A 20,704-nucleotide genomic window follows, 5' to 3' on the forward strand; every position below is an offset into this window, starting at 1 on the left:
CCAAATTAAATGCAGCCTTTCATGCATTTCTCCAGGGTGGTTTCCTTTTACTACCTAGCAGATATAGGAAAATTATACATGGAATATGCTAGATCTGGTCTCTGTTTAAATAAACTCTCTGCCCTTGGGAGGGGAAAAAGATGCAAAGGAATGAGTAATGTGTTAACTTTCTGTGCATTCTTTGAAATGTCCTCCCACACCAAAACTATTATTTATCCAAATCATGTAAAAATATCTTTTCTATTTGCAGAACATCTGTACATTCATTTTGAAGGCATCTGATTATACAAAATTGTTACTAGTGCCCAGATTCTAATTGTAACAATTATGATTTGCTTTATTACTTGCTTTTTAGGTTTATAGGACTCTTCTTCTCCCCAATATTAGCTTAAAAGTTGAAATCATTTTAGAACCTTTAAGTGAAGAAATGTTATTTCTCTCAAACCAACAAGAACGAATCAATATCAGAAAACAGTGATAAATAAAGTCATTATGGGTTCAACAAAAACAGTTCATGCCAAATTCACCTGAATTTAAATAAGAGTGATAGAATTGCATAATTGTGAAATATATAGTTTTGGTAAAGAATCTGCTAAGATATTTCTTTATAAATTTATGAACAAGATGGAAAAAATGTGGGCTAGATGACAATAATATTAGGATAGTAAGGGCATACCAGGTCAACCCACCATACACAAAGAACTTCATGATTGATATGAAACTGGAGAGGTTAAAGGAATGAAAGCATCTCTTGGAGTGAATCCAAGGCTCTGTTTGGTTACTCCTCCTGTTTTGTGCTGTCTTCCAATATCTTTTAATCAAAAACTAGGAAAAGTCCTAGAAGTCAGTTGGGCTTTCCAAGTCATGTCTATAATTCACCAACTTTTAAAAGTAGAGCTCCTCTTTAAAACTGCTGCTAGTTTTCTCTGTTCATGAGGTCTCAAGAAGTATGGCAAGTCTTTCTCAATGGATGGTCACTTATCCCTCTTGACCTTTATCAGCTTGAGCCACTCTGAAGAATGAATTTAACATTTGTGTGACACAGGCTATGTTTTGTGTCACATTATTCCAAACAGAGCCTCAAATTGTGTTGAAATTTGAGTGATGCTGTAATAGTATCTCAAACTTTAATTTTATTTCTTGGATAAGAAGTGCTACCATGGAATATGATGGGCTACTCTAATTAGGAGAAATTAAACAGATTTAGAGACTTCTAGAAAAGGGTAGCTGGGATTATGAGGGCTCTAAAACCATGACTTAGGATAAATAGTTGAAAGACTATGAATGTTCAGCCTGTGAAGAAGATTAGGGGGTGGGAGGTTTGAGAAAAAAATGGACGCTCTTCAAATGTGTAAAATGATTCCCTGGGGAATCATGAAGAGATATAGGATGAAGGGGCTCAGGAGCAGTAACCTAAGAACAGTGAGATGACCAACAATAGAACTGACCACATTAAGTTATAGAAAGTTCTACATCACTGGAAATGGTTCGGCAAAGGCCTAACAATCTAGCACTGCTATAGAAGAAAGGCCTCCCACCTGCAATATAATTTCAGATCACAGGTCTCAAACTAGCAGCCCATAGACAAAACAGACAACATGTTACAGTTGGCCTCACTTAGTGTTTTCCTTCTAATCTGAGTTAAGTGTATTTTCAAATTTGAAAGATATCATTAAAGCTCCCTATTTTCAGCTTCCCTTGAAAGTCAGAAGGTATGGGAATACTCTAGCCACAAAGTGACAATCACTTGGCGTCTGCTTGAGACAGTCTCTACCGTACTCTATGGCTGACACCACTGGTTTTCATTATCTCCTTGGGACTCCTGAATTAAATCATCTCTGGAGTTTCTTCAGCCATCAAGATTCTCTAACTCAAATGGAAGGAACGCTGGGTGTAGAGGCAGAAGGTCCATATGTAAGTCCAACCTGACTTTTTGTCCTTGGACAACCTGCTTGAAATCTCTGATCCTCTTTTTTCTAATCAGGGAGCCATGCTTTTTCGAATCATCTCAGAGGACTGCACTTAAGGATGATGTGAAATCATTTCTGCAAGCAATGCTGAAGTGTTTGCAAAGGTAAAGTATTACCACCAAACACACAGGATGGTTTATTTATTCATTTCAAGGATAGAATAATATGGCTTCAAATATTCTCTTAAAATAAAAACAGGTATGATGAATGTTTGAAATACCTATATTTTGAAAGAACACAGATGAAAGTACAGAAGCCCTGATGAAACTATTAAAAATCTAGCAGTGAATTGGGTGTGTGTGTTTAAAACCTTTATCCCCGAGATGAATCAAGTTTATTCATTTAATATATTTTATATGACCTTTATATCACTTCACCTCCAAGAGCTTAGCAACTCCGCTTTTTTAAAAATTAGACTAGTATATATATATATATATACATATATATACTATACATATATAAATACATACATATATATGGAAAGGAGGGTAGGACCCTATGGAAATTTCCAGAAAGTTCCAGTTCAACAACACAGAGAAAATGACACCACTCCTGAATGACTCACCCCAATCGCTGTACACATTCATGTACTTGATCATTACAAAACTCTGCATTTTCTTATATATGATTTGAGATTGGGGTTGTCAAAGAATCGTTGGAGGGAGGGTACTAGAAGAAGTAAAGGACTGAGCTGAAGAGTTAGAATGTGAGACACTTGACATTCAGATCACGGATGTGGTGCAGTTGTTGCAGAGGACAAGATGGAGCACTGTGGTTCCCAAAGTGTGGCCCTCAGGTCAGGATCAGCAGCATCACCCTGAACTTGTTAGAACTGAAAATTCTCCAGCCCCACCCCAGACTTACTGAGTCATAACTCTAGGGTGGGGGACCCAGGACTCTATTTTTAAAAGTCCCCGAGGTGATCGTGGCAGACACCAAAATTTGAGAACCATAAGCCTAGGGCATGGCTAGGGTAGTAGTCAGATAAAGTAGGATGGAGAACAAGATTCACTGAAGGAGGAGAATTCAAGGAATTGACTGGGATAATGAGGAAATTATCTACAATGGAGACTGTAATCATTAAGAATTATGACCAGAGTAGTTTTGAAGAAAGAGAGCCAACACAGGAGTGCAAATCTTTAAGAACATTGAGGCCATGGCCTGGGAGTTAGTGGATGACCATAACAAGGGAGAGTAGCTGGTAATATAGTTGGATGTTTCAAATTTCAAATCAAATAGCACACAGAAAGGCACTGCGGCAGGAAGGAGCAAGAGAATGAAACAAAAAACAAAGGTCAGCATGACCAGTGACGGGTGGCTGGTGGTGTGAGATAAGGTGGAGAGGTAGGGAAAGGATATGATTCTTACCCTAAGACCTAATGAAAATAGCAGAATAATTTTAAGGTGGCCCAAAGTACCAGAATCAGACTTGCATTTTTTAAGAGGTTCTTCAGGCAACCATGCAGAGGGAAAGACTAATGGTCAGGCTGTAAAGCTGTTTAGGAACGTTAAGAGTCTGGTTGACTAGAGATAGGGTGAAATATGTAGAAATGTCAAGGATAATTCTGGGTTTCTGGTTGGCACAACTGGTACCATTTTATCAACATAGGGAAGTAGGGAGTAGCATCAGTAAGCTAGGGAAAAACCCTAAGGCTTCTGATAAAAATTATCTTATTATATAACCTTATAACACGGAGTATGACGAGTGCTGTAATTCCACGAGCGCTACCTTATGGTAATGGTAAACTGTGAAGCCAAAAGGCTGAGGTTCAAACCCCAGCTCTAGCTCTGTAGCTGGCACCTCGTGAGCAAGTAGTTAACCATCTCATCTTTAAAATGAAAATAATAAGGCTTTTACTTCATAAGTGACAATAAAAGGTCCCTACTCCCCAAGGAAAAGACCAAATGTTCCGCAGCCACCATCAGAGGGAACTGGTTTAAAACTCATACAAATAGATCTATGGCAGTTTTGCACTAGTACACAAGCTTCTAAAAAGCGAGTTAATCAGTGAGACTCCCTCCATCTGAAAGCCAGTCAGTCAATTCCAGTAACCACACTTCCACAGGTAAAGGGCAGCTAAATTCCTAAACCCTTTGCTTCCAAAAGGCGGGCAATCCCAGAATTCCATTGACCATACCCCTTTCTGATGCCATCCTGCTGCCTCCCCCACAAGAAGAAACCACTATCATCTATATCTTGAACTTTGTTTACATGTCTTTCCTTTAAAAAAATAAAAATAATTTTAGTGTTGTTTGTGTTGAAGAAAACGCAAAAATGTTCCTATAAATAATCTAATTTTATTCAATATTTTCATATTCATTTCTAGGTTAGTATATAATATGTATATTCATAACTCGCTCATTTTCTCTGCCACATAATCCACTGCATAAATATTCTACAACTTACTCACTCTCCTATCGATGGACATTTTGGTTATTCCCATTTTCTTGCTATTATAAACAATGCTTTTATGAATATTCTGGTATGTGTCAACTGCAACATGTGCAAAATATCTGGAGGATATATACATATATATATATGTATACACACATGCACATACACACACACACACACACACACACACACACACACACACACACACGAATGGAAGTGCTGAGTCATAATATAAGCCAATGTTTAACGTCACAAGAAAATGCAGCAACATAATCCTAAATGATGGCATTCCCCAAATCAGTGTATCACAATTCTCTCCAACACTTCATGTTTTCAGACGTTTTAATCTGTTCTAATCTAGCAAATATAAATGAGATCTAAGTGATGTTTCACTTTGCATTTCCCCAATTACTAATGAGGTCATGCAACTCTACACATGCGTACTGGTTATACGTTTTTTTTCTTTTCGGGGTAACTCCTGTTGAAGCCCTTTTGCCCATTTTTTCATTAGGTTGTTTATCTTTTTCTTCTTTCATAGTAGCTTTTATATATTCTAGTCACAACTTTTTCATTATTTACAGGTTTTTCAAAAAAAAAGTTTTGGTTCATGGCTTATCTCTATATGTCTTTTGAAGAACAAAATATAAATAAAGGATCTGTAAAATCAATGATTTCCTTTGAAATGTCTCATTAAAATTGACAAGCTTCTAATTAGATTAATGATATGCATGCTTGTATTTTTAAAAATTTCCTTTTATTTCTTTAAAGAGACATACCAAATTTATTTTTTATTCTATATGTGATCATTCCAATATGTGAAAATCTCAGGGGTTTCAGTTTGTTTTCTGTTTTGTTTTCCTTCTTATTTCTCTGACTGAAAATGGTTGGTTTTCTTGTGTATTTTTACTGTCTTTGATTGTGGGATCATTTTTTTTTTTTAATCTTCCCTGTGGGATTCCTATAGTCCCAAATAGGGTATATTTTTCTCTAAAGAGGAACGGTGGATGCTCTCGCTGGAAGACAAGGGAGGCTACCAACCTAGGAGCATTGGTCCCCTTCCTTCCAGGTCCTAATATTATGCGGGAGCCAGGTTCAGCTTCCTTACCTTCTAGTCTACAACTGGCTTACTCAAGGCTGATCCTCAGAAATAGAGCTGTATGAGTATCACACACAGAATAATTTTGGTCTTTCTTACTTGCTCCTTGCTCAGTACTTCTCACTTGGGTTTCAGTTCAAGGTTTATTGTCTTCTTTGGGGACAGTGGTTGGGTACATGGAGGGCTGGAGATTTCCCTTACTTGCATTGAAACCTAGGTTTACCCATGATCTAGGTGCTTTGTAGCCTAGAAGTAGTCCACATCAAGTGACAGTATAAAATAATCATTTTTAATTTATTGCTGTAAGAGTTCAGTGTATGTAATCATGGTCATATAAAACTGTCCACTTTCTTATTTTACAGTGGTTCTCTGAAGACATGTTGGAAATGTCACCCAATGATATTACTCGTAGCTGATTACTTCCTTCTCTGAATTCTAGTGGACTCACTGTCTATAGCATCCAGTTTAACTCTTAATTATGTGCAATAGTTTACCACTCTCAATCTGCTCTGGGTAAATACATGCTGTTTCTAGGTTTTCCAAGGACAGAAAGTATTGTCTTTACTTGTCTTTTATTCTCCCAAGACCCCAAGTCCAAAAGGTCCTTGACCAAAAAATAATTGTTGGTAATTTCCTTGTGTAAATATTTTCATACAATTGAATTAAAAATAGAATTCTTGACAACAAACCCAAAAGAGATACAATTATAGACCTACTCTCTTCCAAAATAATTCATCCGTTTATCACAAATAAAATCAATGATGAGAAATAATAAATACTCAATACCCTTCCTAAAACTACAATTTAAGCTGCTTTTGCAAAAAAGGAAAGAAGAGGTAGGAAGAGAAATGCTATCATCACCGCCTTGAAGGAAGATGAAACGTTTCTTTTTGCATACAATAATCTGCATTTGTTTCTGTATGAATCTCTCTCTCTCTCTCTCTCTCTCTCTCTCTCTCTCTCTCTCTCTCACACACACACACACACACACACACACACACACACACACACACACATTCTTAAATAAGAGAGGGGAAGCAGAAGTGTATTTCCTCCTCCAGCTTTCAAAACCAAAACAGACCTACGATACAAGCAGGACCTCTTAGTGCATAAAATTATAAAGAGTCTAGCTACTCAGGACCAATTTGTAATCAGAGCATCAAGCCATACTGTACAAAAATGTCAATTCTGGCACAGCCTTGATGAGCTAAGACCAAACACACAGTCCAGTTTATCATATTGTCCTGACTGTCCTCTTTTAAAGCTGGCAGGCCCAATTTGAGTACAAAAAGGATTTCAGTTTGAGTGATCTTGCATCTGAAAAAGAACCCACCCGGACTGACAATGTTTTTCGTTGCTATTTTTTTTCTTAAGAGAAATAAATGCACAGAAAACATCCAATATAAATATTTTCTCAAAATCAAATGGTTCTGTAAAACACTCTTCACTATGATGTACACAAACAAAAAGCTAGGAGTTAAGAGATACATTTTTTGTTAAAAATATGTGTTGTTCAAGACAATGTATTAATACATTTCAAGCATTTTGATACAGTCTCCCTTTATTTCTTTTAGCTAGTGGGGGTAATAACACTGAGGTAATCACACCAAAAGCTTCATTAAGGTAGGATGGGGAGGGCAGGATTGGCTGCTACTAATTCGCTCTGCTGTTTAATTTCATTCTACTTCCATCCAAACAACTGATTTTAAAAAGAAAAAACCTATAACTTTGAGTAGAAAGTAAAATTTCCTCCTCACTTTGGCTGGTATGGAATTTCCCAGCTGATAACTTAAAACTTGCTTCTTTCAGAAATTTCACTGCCTTCCCTGCCTACCAATTAGGATGGAGCTGCCTGTCTGTTCCACTATTTCTCACCATCCAAATTAGTGAGTTCACTTTCTAATTTGTTCATGTATTCAAGTGGATGTTCCTTCATTGAACACTTATTTCCTGGGTACACTTTTATGTTCCCTTCAAACTCACTAGGATAATAGGTGGGAGAGTTTCACTGAAAAATCCTGGACTCTGTAAAGTAAAATCTATTTTCTCGTACTCTGGAGATAGTCATATAGCCTTCTTTAAAACTTCTGCAGAAACCTAGTTGAGGCAGATTAGATGGAATTTTGTTGTTGTTGTTGTTAACACGCCTATACATTGGCCTTAAACCAGCTTTTTCCTAGGAATCAACATGTGCTACTGTATTCCTCTACTTCAAGCACCACTAGCTTCCTTGCTGGTTCTCGACTGTGAAACACACAGTCCCTTCTCAAGGCCTTTGTACATGTTCTCCCTTCTGCATGGAATGATCTTGTAGCAGATACCTCCGAGATAGCATATGGCTGAAGTCTCAATAACACACAAGAGTTTGGGGTAAATAAATGCTGCCTCCAGATTCAGGAAGAGGAAGCATTGTCTTTATTTGCCCCTTATTTTCCCAGGATCAAATAAAAAGACAAAAGATCCTCAGCAAATAACTGTTGGTAGTTCATCGTATGGAAAAGTCCCACATGTCCTTCCCTTTCCTCCCCCTCCCCGCTACACAGAGGCAGGTTGGCTCCAGAGTTTAGATTCTGAATCATTTACCACTGCAAAGTAAATCCCAGCACATCCATATGATGGCACATTATGCAGCTCAGAAAAATAGAGAGGCAGCTCAATATAAACTTATGTTAACTACCCCTAAGATGTGCCATTTAAATTTTTAAAAAAAAGCAAGGTATAGCATATCTGTCATTTATGTGAAAGAGACAAAAACAGGTGATCTGTCCCCAGGGAAAAAGCAGAAGATTCGGACAACACAGTTGTACTAAGAAAGGGGGGACTGGGGACCAGGATCAGGGATGGAAGAATTTTTGTTTTTGTTTTTGTTTTACCCAATTTGCATTGTTTAGATTTTTACTATTCATAAGCAGTGCTAAATAAATTAAAATTTACCATTTTAAAAAATTCTGCCCTCCCCCCCATGCAGCCCCAATAGTTATCAGAGTTTCCAGAAAGGGTTCTTTGTACACCAAGTATGGAAAAACTAGACTGTCACTGGTGCTTGAATTAATGCCTTTAAGCATAAGAGTAATGCCCTCTGGATTGTGAAAGGGGAAGTGGTCCAGAGAGAAACAGGTATAGGAATAAAGGATATCCAGGTTGGCATCAATGCTCCTTCCATCCTCTAGGATCTTATCCCCAGGCATTTGATCAAAAAAGTCTGTAGAACCCCACAGAGGAGTCACAGGGCCCTTACCACTGTTCCTGCCCCTCCACAGAGCCTCTCAACCACAGGCACCCTCCACCAAACCCATACATCACAAATCAACTCTGGCACTCAAATCTTACAAAAAAAAAAAAAAAAAAATTCTACATGAAGGGAGTGGAAGTCAAGGCCAAGTAAAAGGCAGAGATGATGAGTAACCAATGGCAACAATCTGCTGTCAGACTGAATCTAATAATGGCCCAGAGTCCACAATCAAAGATGCGTTTGCTCATAGGTGTGGATGGGCGTCAGGAGCCTGGGTCTAAGGCTGGTTCAGCTACTGGCTTCCATGGGACCTTGGACAAAGGAAAACTTTGGCTGCACTCCCCACAAGCTTCACTCTATCCATCTCTAAAAGTCTATAGGAGCAGATTCGGTCGGCGCTTTTCAGATTGTGCGTTTCACCCCATTAGAGTCATGAAACAAAAGTTGTTGCTCATACCGTAATTTTTATATATGCACTAGAATAGAATGGAAAGATATCACCCAAGTAAAATGGGGTAAATAGTATTTTTTTACACTTCTGTTTTAATTATATGTGTGACTAAGTTGTGGATACGTGGACATGTACATGGTGGGTAACAGAATACAGCAGAAGAGGACATGTCAGTAAATAGCCTACAGCAAGAGTAAAAATTACTTTTTTAAAACCTTTGTGTCAGTTGTGTGTGTGAATATGTACTAGGTAAGGATGTAAAATATGTTTTTTAATGTACATTATAGTCATTTGAAAGCTGCAGGACAAGATACTCCCTAAGCATCTTTCAAGCTCAGAGTTTTATAAGTCAGTTGGAGACAGTATTACCTACTGAAGTTTGAAAATAAGGAAAGTCTGAATTTAAAGCCCTGTTCTGCCAGTTACAGCAGTAGGGATTTGGTACAAGTTAGTTTTCCAAGACTCTATTTCCTTCCCTTTCTCTAAAGATCCTACTTGGACACTTGGATGTCTGGGAACTGGGAAAAGGAAGGAGATTTTCCCTTTCCTCCTGCCCTTTTGCATTGCTTCTCATTATTTTTTCCAGCTCAGGATATTACTTTTTTTTTTTTTTAACTATTCTGGGTTTATCCCACCCCCACTTTTCAACATATTTGTCATCTCTGTGGTAATATCATAATTCCCCTACCCATAACTATAACATTAGGTTACTGGGCATACAAGAGGAGAAAATACATGTGAGAACTTAGAACCATGTTGGCACATAGTAGGTCCTCAATAAAGGCAAACAGTAGTAGGAGAAGTAGTAGTAGGTGGTGTCCTGATAGTGCTGGTAGTATTTACCCTTAACGCTTGTCAAAAAGCCTCCATCAAATGAGAATTATAGGGTGAGATGTTAGGCCTAGAGAGCTAAAGTAGCTAACTGATATCTTACACGGGAAGTTTTGCATTTTAATAGAAGACCACAGAAAACCCAAATTATTTCAAGTCCCAAGGAATTAACCCTTAGTGGAGGAATTTCAGGCATCCAGACAAGCTAGAGAAGGGAGCAATTCATTCTGCTGCTAAAGGTACAAAGAGAGGTGCATCTCCCTCGCACTCAGCCGTTGGACACCAAATCAAAAATAGCACTGATAATCTCAGACTGATTATGGTTGAGAGGCAAAGAGAATTCTTAACTGTGCCTTCTCTCCTTGAATAATCACAGTCTTGTTACTTTGGGTTGATCTGGCAAGCCTTTTGGGAGGCAGGGAAGGTGCTCTGTTGAGACATTTCTACTGCTTTGTCAGCACTGATTATAATGTTTCCAAAGAATCATCCACAATATATCGAACCAATGATCTGTGTCTTACTGTCTCCATAATATTGATACCGTGTGATAAAGATCTGTGTGTTGACAATATCAGAGTACACTGCACACATTTCTGTGTTTGAGGATGTATTTAAGCTGGTCTATTTCGTCAGACTCCAAGGCACCCCAGAGGTTGACAGAAGCGTCCCAAGGTGACTGCTTCCCATAAAAAAAAAAAAAAAAAAAAGCATTAAAAAGGAAGGGGAGAGTGATCTGAACCTCCGTTTTGCCAAGAACCCTGTGCCAGGAGCTTGGCAATGAACTTCCATACATCTCTATGTCTCCTTGAAATACCACACTCAAGAACATCAAAGAAAGATTTCTGTCAAGTCATGTTTCCTTATTTGGAAAGTAGACTGGGAATCCCAGAAACCCATAAGAACTTGCCAACAATGTAGGACCCGCCAAGATGCTCTCTCACAAACTTCTCTGACACTTAGGGTTTGCCCTAGTAGCAAATCATTTAGTCCTGCTTCCCTCCTTCTCAGCAGGAGCTTTATCTTGGAATTGTGCAGAGTCCAGGATATATACATGCACAGGGCTTGCAAGCATGCCTTCAAAGCAAACAAGTAGCTCACCACTGATGTGTTCATCACTCTCAGCTGTGCATTAAGAATCCTGGACAAGCAGCCAGAAACCTCTGGCTCTCACAGTGGCTCTGGCACTAACTTGCTGGGTGACCTCGGGCAAGTCTCTTTCTTTCTCTGAGTCCATTTTCTCACCTCTTGTACAAGCTGGTAGAACTAGATTATCTCTAACCTTGGTTCTAACTCCAGGAGCCCATTAATTTTTCAAACTTTTGGGCTGAGGAACAAAAGTGCCTTTCTGAGCAACTAATTAAATGTACAGATAAAATCACATTAACTTATAAATCAGAATGTCCCTTCTAATTACATCTTAAGCAACATCACAATGGAACTTGCCCAAAGCTACCAACATAGTTGGTCAACAACTATTGATACCATTACATCCCGTCTTCCATCTAAAGAACTAAAGCCTCTGGGGACACATTATACAGCAAAGTTTTCAATTCCATTGTTTGGATGTTCTCCTTTTAGAGTTTGAAGACAATGACCACTTTTTCTCAAACCCCTAGAATTAGCTCAAAGTTTCAACTGGTCATTTAAAAGTATTTTGTAAGTTTTCTATATGTCACATACTGTCCTGGGCACTGTGGCTATACCTTCAGTTAAGACCAGGTCCATAATCTCAAGAAACTTATATACAGACTGAGTAGCAGATATAAAGAAATAAATGGATACATATTATAGTGTAAGTGAAGGAACATACCATAAAGACATCTAATTCAGCCCTTGAAGAGTCAAGAAGAATTTTTCCCAAAGAAACAATATCTATGCTGAGGCTTTAAAAACAGGTAGAAGTTATCCAAGCAAAAGCAGCAGGGGATGGATCCATGAACACTCTTCCCAACTGCTGGAAAAGCAAAAGCAAATATCTGGAGGTGATTTAACCACCTAAAAATTATCCCCCCAAATTCAAAAGATCCCCACCTACAATAGTTCTATTTGACACTCTCCTAATGGGTTTAATTAAAATACAAACCAGAGTATGTTTCTGTCTTAACATGTAAGGAAGGCACTCCCTTCCTTACTCATATCAATGTGACAGTAAGAGTCAGGAGAATTTAAAAGGGCAGATCTGAATGGCAAGCCTGAGTCTGTTAGTTAGGATCTGGGTGACCTGGGCAAGCTGCTTAACTTCTGTGATGTCAGTTTTATCCTCGGTTTAATGGAGCCTGACACATGACATCTGTTTCATAAAAACTAGGTAACAGGTGAGTCCTCACCATGTGCCAGACTTGGGCTTAGCACTTCAGTCACTGACCAAGGTAAGTCCTGGCAGCATACACAGAAGGGACATCTTGTTATCATCTTCCATGTCCAGGTGAAGAAATGGAGACGTGGGCAAGTTTAATGACCAGACCAAGGTTATAAGAGCTAGCAAAGCGGAAGCAGGCCTTTACCTCTAGTTGTCTACACTCAGAGCCCAAGTCTTAACCACTTAGAGTGTTTCCTTCCACCTTCTAACTTCTCCACTGCCAGCCATGCCAGAAAAGTAGGTTTGCCCCACTGAAGTGGCAAAAAACTTCCCAGCCTATTAAAGATGCAGACATTGTAAATTTAAGTTACTCCTCGGTTTGCCGTTCCACTCACAAATGGCTATGGTTGTTTAAAACACATGTATCACACGGTTGCCTATCAATGCCACCTGAGCTCAATTACCACCCTTGACTAAGAGGTCAGGGCTAAAAGCAACAGATTCAGAAAACAAATTTAGACCTGAAAAGGGAAAGATGACAGTTCGCTGGACAAGATGTCTGGCCCCTTTGGCCGCTTTTCAATGAAATAGTAGGGAAAAGATGTTGAGATCACCGAGAAAACAATTTAAGTGGACTAGAAAGAGCGTGAGAGTGATGGCAACTTGTCACAACTTGTCACCTGCAGAAGGAGGCCCTGACATATTCTGAGGGACTCAAAAGCATAATAATGAAGGGGAGGAAAGGGGCTTTTCTTACCCCACAGCTAGATCCACTTAATTGGGAGACGCAGCCTGACACTTTGACCCAGCAGCACATTGGCCTGGCTCACAGTGTCATTTTGTGTCAAGTGTTAGCACAAATGCTGACGCTGATGCATTGAAGGAGCATTTGATGCTTCCTTAGACACGTTCCAACCAGGCACAGGAAAAACCGAGTCTAGCAAACATCTCTGTGATGGCTACACCTATCAAAGAGCTTTCAAAGTTGCCTCTAGGTTGACCAGCTTCTTTCCTTACCCGTGGTACATCAGCACGGGCTGCAGCAGGCAGAGAGTACACCTGTGTGTGTGTGTGTGTGTGTGTGTGTGTGTGTGTGTGTGTGTGTGTGTGTTGCTAGAAGCGGGAGGGGCTTGGAGTTCTCCTCTTGAAGCTGTTTGAGAGGGATCCACAGCATCAGATGCCAAAAGCTAGAGAATAACTGGGGCAAATGGTAAGAGGCAGAGGCAGACTGGAGGCGACGACTAAAAATACACATTTCTGGGCTCTCTGCCCAAAGGTTTTGATTCAATAAGCCTCTAGTGGGGTCCAGGCACTTGTATTTTGATTAAGATGCTCATTTGGCCTCAAGGATCAGCCTGATGTGACAACTACTGGTGTAGTGGGGTGAAGGCTAGACTGAGACTCAAGATAGCAGGGCACTGGTCCCACTTCTGACACCTACTGGTTGTAGGATCTCTGGCAAGTCACTTTTCAGTTCTTAAGCTGCTTTTCATTTTCCTCAATTGATAAAGTGGTGAGAGAGAGAGCTTGGGAAAGATCCCCGAGGATCTTTGACTCCATCAGTCTAGAATGCAGTACTCGGACTAGCAGCCAGCATGGTATGTAATTAGGACCTTAAACCCTGGAGTCAACCAGACCTGGGTTCACATTTCAGCATTGCTGCTTTCCAGTTGCTGAGCCACAGACAACTTCTCTGGGACAAGTAAAGTCTCAGTTTCCTCAACTACAAAACGCGGACGATAGTAACAGTGCCTATGGCATAGATCTTCGTGACTGTTAAATAGGCAGTGTACAAAGAACACCCAGAACAGTGCCCTGCCTAGTGCCCAGTACCTGTTGGTTGTGAACACCCCCAACAAGGTCAACCAGAAGAGCTGTCTGCTGTCCCCTGGAGCTACTGTGATTAATGAGGTTCAGGGAAAGGTGACCCTGGCTGAGCAATCCTTGGGCTTGTCCTTTTATCAAGAGAAATGCACAAGAAAAGAGTTTTTCTGGGGAGGACGGGATACCAGAGCGAGATGTTAAAATGTATCTCTTAAGAGCAAATATGGGAACAAATTAGAGAGGGGTGTTATACCATCTATACCATGTTTATCCAAGTGTGGCTCAGGGATGCCCTGCTTTAGAATCAATGGGGCACTCATTAAACTAGCACATTCTTGTCCCTACTGGGGAAGTGGGTCCAGTATTGTGCTTTTCTCAGAAGCTACCCAGAAGATACTTCCTTAAACAGGGTTTAGAAAATCACTGGCAAATACTATTAATGAAACAGCCCCCCAACCCCTCAATTCTCCAGCCCTGTGTTTACCCAGAAAAGAAAAAAAAAAAGTGAAGGCAAATGAACTTGTGCATCTGTGCATTTACCAAGAATCTAAACTGCTTTTGCTCTTGTCATCTCCAGTGCAGCTGGTTCCAAGCAGGTGTTCAACTTCTGCAGGATGCATGACTCCCCGGAGAAACAAACACTAACCCAGGACTGGCTACTTAAGGATGTGGATTATGTCAACTTCTTTGGAATGGCAGTGTGGTTTATAAAACTTAAATAGAAAAAGCAAGTGCCTCCAGGGAGATCAGCTCAGTGCTTTGTGTCCCCCTAGAGGGGTGGGATAGGGAGGGTGGGACAGAGATGCAAGAGGGAGGGGATATGGAGATATATGTATATGTATAGCTGATTCACTTTGTTATAGAGCAGAAACTAACAGAACATTGTAAAGTAATTATACTCCAATAAAGATGTTAAAAAAAAAAAAAAAGGCAAGTGCCTCCTGCTTCCTCTATTCTCCACCCTTCCTCTCCTCCCCACCTGACTTCTTTACCGTGTTCCCATTCCTTTCCCTTTATGCTTTCTTTGCTTACACTCTTCTTTTCTTCGGAAATCTTTTCCTTTACGTCCCTTACTTCTACTTCTCTCTCTCACTCCTCACTCCTCTTATGCTTTGCCTCATCTACACTATACCTTTCCTTCTCTATCTCTCCCTCTCTCGTTTTGCCTCTATATACATTTGTCGCTCTCATTCCTCCCTTGTTCTGCCTCTGTTTCTCTGTCCCCTCACTCCCCCTTCTCTTCTTTCTCTGACTCTGTACCTCTCTTTGTCCTTCTGTCCTCTATTGTACACAATACCTTGCTGCACATTCCTCTTCTTGATGCCCCAGCTCCTGGCTCCCCTCCCAACAAGAAACCTCCAGGAGGCAGGCTTCTGGCTAGGCATGCATGCTCGACCTGTGAAATCAGCCAGCGCCCTCTACAAGTCAAGGGGCTCACTCTACTTACAAAGTCTTGGTGACCTGCTGCCAGAGGCCCCGAGTGAGGAGGAGAACTCCTGGGACGAGAGACGAAATGGGGGCTGAAAGATGCAGCAGCAATTACAGTGTGGAAACAGCAGGGCTAAACTGCTCCAGTACCCAGAACCTCCCCTGAAGGAGAAACTGCTGGACCAAGTCAAGCACTAGCAGTGGAGGGTTCTTTTGCGTTTTGAGCGTCCATCACTTCATTTCCATGGTACAAACAGCTCACTGGCAGGCAGTGGAGTGGCGGCACCAAGGGGGTGTTGGGAAAGCTTTAGCACCTCAGAATCTCCATAGATCTTCTCAAAGCCAATCAACCTCCTCAAAACACTAAATCTGAGTTAAAAGTGAGTGTCTACTATGCATCCTGCCTCCAGACAACTCCCCTCCCCTGAGCTGCTCCCCCATCTTCCAACCTGACACCCATCTCTAAGTATCTCCTTTATAGACAGAGAGGCTTCTGCCTTGAGCAGAGATAACTGTCCCCAGTCTACAAATGTGCAAACTGAGGGGTAGAGAAGTCACTCGGCTGACTCTGGCAGATACCATAATACTTTGGGCTGCCACCGCTTTCAGGGCCCCGAGTATTCTGCACACTCAAATCACCGGAAGGATGGTGCATTCAGAAGAAACTTTTGCGAAGTGCTGCCACGTCCTCTCCCAGTTCGAATCTCCGAGGGTGGGTGCAGAACGTTGTCTCTCTCTATTCTTTTTCCGTCCAGCTCTCAAACTCGACCTGTCCCCACGCTTACCGGCGCACACCACCTGTACACACCCTTCCCATCCACCCCGGCCTCTCCATCTGAGTCTTAGGATAAAAGTGCAGGAGGGAGGTGAAGAAGAATAAACTCGTGCACGGCCCGGGTGCTTCTGGAACTCCCCCTCCCCCTGAGGGAGTATAGAGGAGCAAAATGCTGAGGTTTGGCTCGGTGCCCAGCCTAGGGAGCTGGAATACCCGCCGCCAGGGACCACGAAGAAGGCCGGGCTCGCACCCGAGGACCAGCCAAGTACGCGTCGCCCCAGCTGAATAGCCCCTCAGTTGCCTGCAAGTTGAAACCTCAGTCAGGCACACAATGAGGCCGCTGTTTTCCGACAGGAGGCATTTGGATGCCTCATACACTCACCCCAAATCGGGCCTGAGAGCAGAGAGCGCATTTCCTTATCCATGTTCAGATGCGCCCCTAGAAGCAGCAGCCTGGGCCCCGCGGAGGGAGCGGCTCCCCTCCCCCGCGCCGGCCACAGGAAGCCCGCGCAGGCCACCTGTTGAACTCTGTCCGGCGGCCCCAGATCTTGTGCCCCCAAACCCGCACCGCGGAGCGGGGCACCCAGGGTACCCTACCCGTCAGCGACAGAAAAATTTCACTCGCGCCTTCTCCTGTGGCTACCTTTCCCACTCCCAATCACACACATACACAGTTCCTTAATATCCCAGAAGTCGCCTCTCTTTAATGAAGCACGCTTAGCCTCCCCTAGGGCCCCGGGCTGCCCACGGTCTCCGAGGGCGCCCAGGTGGCTGCGGATCTCTAAGCGCACACGGTGAGTGCCTGTTTAATGCGCGGGCGGCTGAAAAGCCCCAAATGGCACACTGATTGGGGAACAGTCAGTGGCCTGCTCTAGGGAGCCCCCTTTCTCCTTGGCAAGAGGAAGAGGTCTCCCTCCTTGGTTTAGAAATGAAGGAATTCGGGGAAGCCCCGAAGGCAATCGGATTGAGAGAACCAATGTTGCGTTTCGCTGCCAAATCCCAGGATAGGTGCAAGGAGACAACTTTCTCGTGTCTCCCTGCCGTCTCTGCAAGCAACTAGCTAGGGGTAAACGGCGCCGCCTCGACCGGACTACTTACCCCTGGGTATGGACGCTGCCGGCGCAGGAGATCTCAGCAGACCCGCGCGCGCGGAATCCAAGAAACGCCTTGGTGTCTCGCTCCTCTCTTGGGCCACGCGGCGAAGCCTACGCACTCCAAGCCGGGCAGCCGAGGGCAGTGGATGCCATGGGTGGCGAGTTGGCAGAGGGCGCACCGCCCGGCTGGGGGCGCATCGCTCCCAGGGCTGGCGGAGGCTGCGGCGGGGAGAGGGGCTCCCGGGGAAGTTGGCGGCGCTGGGGGCTGACTTCGGACTTCGCGCTCGCTTCGGCTCGAGCGGCCGGGCGCGTCCTCCAGGATAAACAGGGACTCGCCCGCGGAATGGGGGCCGGCTGCAGGAAACCTCCGCTGGCCGCCGCCTAGAAAGAGTGCAGCGGCATCGCTGCCTGGAATCCCCAGCAGCGGCTGGAGCAGAGAGCTAGTGAGAGCGCCGGGCTGCTTCCTCCCGGCTGCCGGCGCCCCTTTTTCGGAGCCCCGCTCGCCCCAGCCCGCCGCGCCCTTCCTCCTGTCCGTGTCCTCCCCTCCGCTGCTTCACCGGCTCTCGGAGCGGGCTCGCGGGGCTGGGCTCCGGGCAGAGGCTGAGCGGAAGGCGACCGCAGAGCCCGCAGCATGGGAGGGCGATCTCGCCGTCTCGGGCTCGGGCTCGGGCTCGGGCTTGGGCTCGGGCTCCGGCAGCGGCAACAGCGGCCGCTGCCTCCCGCGCGCCCACGTGCCGGAGCCCCGGTGTGCGCGCTTCGGCCGCGGGGCTAGAGGGAGGAAGCGAGGGCGAGCGGCGGATGGGGGTGGCGGGGAGAGTCTGCACACCGGCGCAGCTGAGGGGAAGCCTCCGAGAGGCTCCCTAGGGCACGGGGCTCCTCGTCTTGCAGCTCCGGGAAGACTGGTGTGCAAGGCTCCCCAGCTCCCCCCTCCCTTTGCAGAGCGGAGGGAGCCTGAGTGAAACCTGGAGCTGGGGGGTGGGGGGCGGCGGCGCTCCACTCCACAGGATCAGCCGCGAGCAGCGGCTGGAGGCGGCTACGTGTCTCCGCCAAAGGGACGGGTTCCAAGTATCCTTGAACCCCGGCACATCTCCCCCGAGAAGAATGGGGTACAGAAACCCCGGGTGAGAGAGTACGCCTGTTCTGGCGTGCCCCGCCTTCCTCCCAGGCTAAGCACTTTCCCCGTTAACCAACAGACTCCAAGGTGCTCCTCCTTCCAGGGAGAAAGGAGTTGTCTTGCAAGATGGGCCTGACAACCGCCAATCAATAGACAAATAATTAGTGAGACTCACTTTGAGCGATGCCGGGCAATGCCCTGGATCATGCAGCCCTCCCTGGTTGGAAGTTGGGTCGTGTTCTCTGTTCTCTGCGCCCTTAGGCAGGCCCTCCCTGGGCCTCATTGCTCCAACCATAAAATGAGGTTCCTTCCTGATAGGGGTAAGAAAGACAAACACATGTGAGAATTTTAAAATTAGAAAATACTTCAAAACATGGGTAATAGTCCAATACTGACGAGAAGTATGATTAAAATACGGAAAATTATCACAGAAAAATTGAAAATGAGATCTCTAAAACTTAGAAACCAACAAAATGTGCATTATCACTGGGCACACGTGCAGTCACTTGGAGATTTCGGCTCCAATCTTCTCGTTATCTTAGTGGGGAAATAGAGGCTCAGAGAAGACAAATGGCCTGTCCAAGGTTACACAATCCGATTTCGTTAGACCCCTCGGGTTTTGGTTAGTCTGATCTCTTAACGGCCAAACCTTTGCTTTTTCTGCCATACACCAGTACACGAATCATGTTCAGCATTGTTGTGCTGAGACATAGCAAAAGGGAAGAGAGATTCATTCCCTCTGAGGTTTCTCAAAAAAGGCTTTGTGAAAGAAGTGGAATTTAAGCTAACTTCTAAAGAGTAGGCAGGATTCAGATAACTGGAAAAGCGAGATCATTCACGGGGAGGGAGAGAGGTCACTGAAAGATGAAGAAGGACATGTTGCAGCAGCAGCAAACAAGTTTGGCAGGAGCAGAGTGCTTGCCTAGGCGATGGGGAGCCATTAAAGGTGTTTTAGCAGTAAAAGAAAATAACGAAAGCTTTGTTTTAGGGTGATCAATATGTCCTGGTACAGGATGGATTAGGAGGGGAAGAGATGAGGGAGGAGGAAAGGGATTACAGGCTGAGAAAACCATTAGGAGGTCAAGGCAGCTATCAGGTGCAGGTGATGGAAGCCTGATGAAATGTAGGGGCAGGTAAAGGCGAAATAAATGAAACTTTTCCTGTCCTTGCTGTTAAAAGCCTGCCTTATAGGAAGCACTCTGCCATTAATTGCAGGGGACACTATGGAAAGGCACATGGGCTTGAGACATAATGGGAACCTGGGAGCTCATCCTCAGAGACAGCAGTGGAGCTTTTCACAATAACTGATCTGAAGCTTATCTGGTCCCTTGGTTTAGGGAGCTGGACAGCAACAGACTTAGGAAAAGAATGGACTAAGGATTTCTATCAATCTACCAAAAGCGAAAACCAGAAAGAGAAGGGAAAATCTTGTTTTCTTTTATTCCTTAGAGGCTCTTGAAGTCACCAATGAATGGCTTCAGGGGCTTCCTCAGGTCCTTCCACTGGAAACTGTCTTTCTAACACTGTATCTCCTTATGTGGACCAGCAGTAACAGCATCACCAGGGAGCTCACCAGAAAGAGAACCCGAGGCCCCACCATACACCAACTGAATCAGAACTTTCATCTTAGCAAAATTCCTAGGTGATTTATATGCACGTTAAGTCTGAGAAGCATTTCTCTATCTGGTCATGTCTTAAAACTACTGTTCTTCAAACTAGCACATAGTAAAAACAAAAAAAACCCATATATATGGCACTGTGGCTATACACACACACACACACTTACTTATAAGTTAAATAAAAGTTTCACAAAACAACACATATCCTTAATGTGTGATTCACTTCAATATTTCCTGTTCAATTTATTTTATTAAAAAAAAAATGCTGGTTATGACTTACTGATTGATTCCATGACCTAGTAGCAGACTGCAATTTGTGGTTTGAAATATATTGAGCTGTGCTATTAATTCTTTTTGCCTTGAGTTTTGGTTGTATGTTTGCGTATCTCTTCCACTAGACTGTGAGTTCCTTGAGGGCAAGTTTTGATATTTTTTTATCATTGAAATATAGGTCAGAGGTTAACAGAGGGTTTTCTATGTAGTAGCAACTCAGTAAATATTCGAGAAGAGAATCAATGAATGAATATACATGGATATGTATATTCATACATTGGATGGGAGCCAGAGATTGGGAGA

At 43.4% G+C, this 20,704-nt stretch overlaps 1 protein-coding gene across 1 annotated transcript in view; it reads right to left on the minus strand.

Moving 5' to 3' along the window:
- Window positions 1-18,054, minus strand: part of SGCD (sarcoglycan delta) — a 1,028,538-nt gene extending 1,010,484 nt beyond the window's left edge. Inside the window, exon 1 of the mRNA XM_067032014.1 lies at window positions 17,400-18,054. The gene's annotated coding sequence lies outside the window, so the exon portion shown is untranslated. The remainder of the gene's footprint in view (window positions 1-17,399) is intronic.
- Between the last annotated feature and the right edge of the window lie 2,650 nt (window positions 18,055-20,704).

This window comes from Kogia breviceps, chromosome 4 (assembly GCF_026419965.1).
Source record: "Kogia breviceps isolate mKogBre1 chromosome 4, mKogBre1 haplotype 1, whole genome shotgun sequence".
In the NCBI taxonomy this organism is placed as follows: Eukaryota; Metazoa; Chordata; class Mammalia; order Artiodactyla; family Physeteridae; genus Kogia; species Kogia breviceps.